Raw genomic sequence first — 4,628 nt, forward strand, 5'->3', positions numbered from 1 at the left:
TCACATTTTTTTCTCTGTGAGTTACCATAAGATCTTGTGTGTATTTCCCTGTGCTATACAGTATAATCTTGTTTATCTATTCTACATTTTGAAATCCCGTCTATCCCTTCCTACCCTCCACCCCCTATTTGTGGACTTTTAAATGATGACCATTCTGACTGGTGTGAGGTGATACTTCATTGTAGTTATGATTTTCATTTCTCTAATAATTAGGGATATTAAACATTTTTCCTTTGCCTACTGGCCATTTGGCTGTTTTCATTGTAAAATTGCTTCTTTAGGTCTCTGGTCCATTTTTGATAAGGGTTGCTTGTTTTTCTGTTATTCAGCTGTATGTGCTGTTTATATATCCTGGAAGTTAGGCCATCACTTGCAAATATTTTCTCCCATTGCATAGGTTGCCTTTTTGTTATGCTTATGGTTTCCTTTCCTGTGCAAAAGCATATAAGATTAATTAGGTCCCATTTGTGGGTTTTTTGCTTTTATTTCTATTGCCTGGTAGATTGCCCTTGGAGAACACTGCTAAGATTTATGTCAGAAACTGTTTTACCTATGTTTTCTTCAAGGAGGTTTACCATGTCTTGCCTTATGTTTTAGTCTTTAAGCCATTTTGATTTTATTTTTGTGTATGGTGTGAGGGAGTGTTCTAAATTAATATACATGTCACTGTCCAGTTTTCACAACACCACTTGCTGAAGAGATGGTCTTTTCTCCATTGGATATTCTGGTCTCCTTTGTCAAAGATTAATTGATTGAAGGTTTGTGGCTTTATTTCTGGGATGTCTATTCAGTTCCATTGATCCATATGTCTGCTTCTGTGCCAATACTACAGTTTTGATTATTGTACCTCTGTAGTATTGTCTGAAGTCTGGGAGGTTTATTCATCCAGCTTTCTTCTTTTTCTTCAGTATTTCTTTGACAATTCTAGTTCTTTTGTGATTAGAATTAAATTTGAGGATTATTTGTTCCAGTTCTGTGAAAAATGTCCTGGGTAGTTTAATACAGTTGGCATTAAATCTGTAGATTGCTTTGTAGGGTCATTTTAACAATATTAAGTTTTCCAATTCAAGAGCATGGGATATCTTCTTATTTTTAAAGTCATCTTTAATTTCTTTAATCAATGTTTTGTAGCTCTCCATGTGTAAGTCTTTCATCTCCTTGGTCAGATTATTCCTAAGTATTGTATTTTATTGGATGTGATTTTAAAGGAGATTTGTTTCTTTACCTTTTTTCTGATATTTTATTGTTAGTGTAAACAAATGCAACTGATTTCTGTATGTTAATCTTTTTTTTTTTCCATTGCAAGTCATTTAGTCCTCTGGCAGAAGTGAGCAAGGTCACTAGAACATTAACCTCTTTTCTAGAACAATGTAAATAGCAATGTATACATATCTTAAATTTGACAGGTCGTAAAAGTTAGGAAGCAATCATCTTTTTGATGCAACAGAAAAATAAGTAAATAAAAATTAAATATTTTAGCCCAACATTTGGTATTGATAAATCAATAGTGTCAACTTCATATATGAAAGACAACGCAGTCTGGTTTTTAAAAAATCCTCAATGTCATGATATTTGGGATAAAAATACTTTGAATATTAACTGTTTCCTTTTTGCTTAAAGGAATATAATACAATCATCATCAAGCTGAGACCAAAACTCATTTTCAGCTGGGGTAAAGTGACCGTCTGGTCCATGGCACACGTTACGTATATCACACTTCTGTCAAACTGAAACCTTAGGTTTATAAGATTTCATGTTATAAGCTACAATACACACTGACTAAACTGTCAGTCCCTCACAGTTTTTTAGAAAAACATCTACATTTGTCCTTATGGATGTCAAAATGTTACACCATCATTTGTTTTTAAAAAAAAAAGATGCACATTCATACTGTGGAGTTATTAGGAAAATACTCTTGCAAATAAACTATATAAAGATAAAATACACTTCAGAGGTATGTGGGTTGTTTTGTTTGTTTGTTTTACAATATTGCATAAAGTCCTGAGAAATCCGAAGGAAAATACTACTCCCCATAACATAGTTTAATTACAGTAGCTTTTGCCTAGCAATACCTAGAGGAAGTTGGACACTTCTGTTTCCTCAGGATGAGGATGGAAGAGGATCTTCCGATTCAGATTTTTTTTTTTCTGGCCATAAGTCTGTTTTCTTCAGGAATGGTTGCTGATGCCAAATCTCCATTAAGTGTATTTCCTGAACAGTGAACAGGTCTATCTGGGTCTTCAAGAGGAACATCATTACAAGAGTCTGTATCTGGGTAGGTTCTTCGACATCACTGGGAGAGTCGAAGTGTAGGCACTGGTTCTTTTATAGAGTGGCCACTCCTCTCTGAACTGCAAAAACCAAGGTGGCTGACAGAACGCTTCATCATTTGAACAGGAGAAGGTGACACAGGAGAAACTAAGGGATCCTGATGAGACAGCTGAAACATCTCAGGTTTAAACTTGGTGCTTGCTATCTTCACACATTCCTCAAGCATTGTGATCAATGTATTACATGTGGCACTAAGTAGAGAAGAGGCTTCATGCATGTTCTCTATGCTGGGAGATGAACAATTCTCATCATGGTGAACCAATTCTTGGATTGTATGAACTTGCATTAGGAAGTCACAGGAGAGGTGAAGTTCAGACATTTTGGTTTTCAGAGATTCACTGGTTTCACTCATTTATTTTTCTTTTTCAGTCCTAGTATCAGTCAAACAGGCTTTGGAGCTTCCCAGAGCAAGCAGCCACCTTTGTCTTTCGGCTGCACTTACTGCCTTCATATAGAGATGCTGCTCTCCGGGAAGGATGATTCCATTCCTGTGTTGTCTGCTGAATGGACTTGAATTTCACAAACTGCCATCTTCGTACTTCCTCTGCTCCCTTTGCAAACATCACCTGGTGAATCAGAGCAGGACAGGATTCCATCTAAAACAAACCAACGAGGCTGCCAACCTGTGAGATGGTCCACTTGTACAGAAACCCCTCCGTGCTCCAGAGCCCGGCGCCGCGCATCCTCCCGGCCCAGCGCCGGCCGCGGCGATGAGGGAAGCGCGGAGCCTGGGCAGCCGCTCCCGGGCCGTCCCCAGCCCGCGCGCGCCGCCGGGACGCGGCGGCCCTCAGAGGCCGGGAGCACGGCCGCCGCGGGGGGCTCGGGGGCCGCATGGCGCGGGCTCATACGGCCCTGGGCGAGCCCTGGCGGCGGCGGCGGCGGGGAATCTGCGACCGCGGCCCCTCCCGCTCGTGCTTCCGCTCTGTGTGTGTTAATCCTGTATCATGTTACCTCGCTGAATTGTTTTATTAGCTTTAATAATTTTTGTGTGAAGCCTTTATGATTTTCTGTGTACAGTATCATGGCATCCTTATATAGTGATAATTTGAGCTCTTCTCTCTCAGATTAGATCCCTTTTATTTCTTTTTCTTGCCTGATTACTGTGGCCAGGACATCCAATACTATGTTGAATAGAAGTGGTGAGAATGGGCATCCTTGTCATGCTCTAGATTTTACCGGAAGGCTTTCAGCTTTTCACCATTGAGTAGTATGTTGGCAGTGGGTTTGTCATAATTAGATTTTATTCTTTTAAGTTATATTCCATCAGTACTCATGTTGATAAGAGCTTTTATCATGTATAGATGCTGAATGTTATCAAATGCTTTACTGCATCTATTGAGATAATCGTGTGATTTTTGTCCTGTCTTGCTGATGTACTGTACCACGTTGATTTTGTATGTTGAACCATCGTTGTGTCCCTGGGATGAAACCACCTTGACCTTACTGTATGATCTTTTCTCTGTGCTGTTGGACTCTGTTTGCTAATTTTATTTTGAAGCTTTTTGCATCTCTGTTCATCAATGATACTGGCTTGTAATTTTCTTTCTTGGTAGTTTCTTTGTCTGGGTTTTGTATCAGGGTGATGGTGAGTTCATAGAAGGAGTTTTGGAGTATTCCAGCCTCTTCAGTATTCGGAAAGAGTTTGAGAAAGGTTGGTATACATTCTTCTTTGTATGTTTGATAATATTCCCCAGTGAAGCCATCTAGTCCTAGACTTTTGTTTGCTGAAAGTTTCCATTGCTGATTCTATTTCACATCTAGTGATTGGTCTGTTCCTCTTGATTCGGTTTTGGTGAAATGTCTGTTTCTAGAAACTTGTCCATTTCTTCTAGGTAGTAAAATTTGTTGCCATATAGTTGTCCATAGTATCTTCCTTCCTTCCTTCCTTCCTCTTTCTTTCTTTCTTTCTTTCTTTCTTTCTTTCTTTCTTTCTTTCTTTCTTTCTTTCTTTCTTTCTTTTGTGTTGGTTGTAATTTCTCCATTTTTAAAATTTTGTTTAATTATTTCTCCTCTATTCTTTTTTGGGTAAGACTGTCCAGTGATTTGTTGATTCTTTTTATTTACTCTTTCATAAAATCAGCTGTTGGATTGATTGATGTTTTCCATTGTTCTTTTAAACTCTATTTTATTTATTTCCTTCCTGAACTTTATTCTGTCCATTTGCTGACTTTAGGTTTTGTTTGTTCTTCCTTTTCTTGCTCATTTAGACAGTAGGTTAGGCATTTACTTGAGATTGTTTTTGTTTTTTGAGGAAGTGCCCTCTTAGGACTGCTTTTGCTGCATCCCATAGATTTTGT

General features: G+C 38.5%; 1 pseudogene; it reads right to left on the reverse strand.

Annotated features, from left to right (window-relative positions):
• Positions 1–2,100: 2,100 nt before the first annotated feature.
• On the reverse strand, positions 2,101–2,782 carry LOC140699551 (pleckstrin homology domain-containing family A member 3 pseudogene; annotated as a pseudogene).
• Between the last annotated feature and the right edge of the window lie 1,846 nt (positions 2,783–4,628).

This window comes from Vicugna pacos, chromosome 11 (assembly GCF_048564905.1).
Source record: "Vicugna pacos chromosome 11, VicPac4, whole genome shotgun sequence".
In the NCBI taxonomy this organism is placed as follows: Eukaryota; Metazoa; Chordata; class Mammalia; order Artiodactyla; family Camelidae; genus Vicugna; species Vicugna pacos.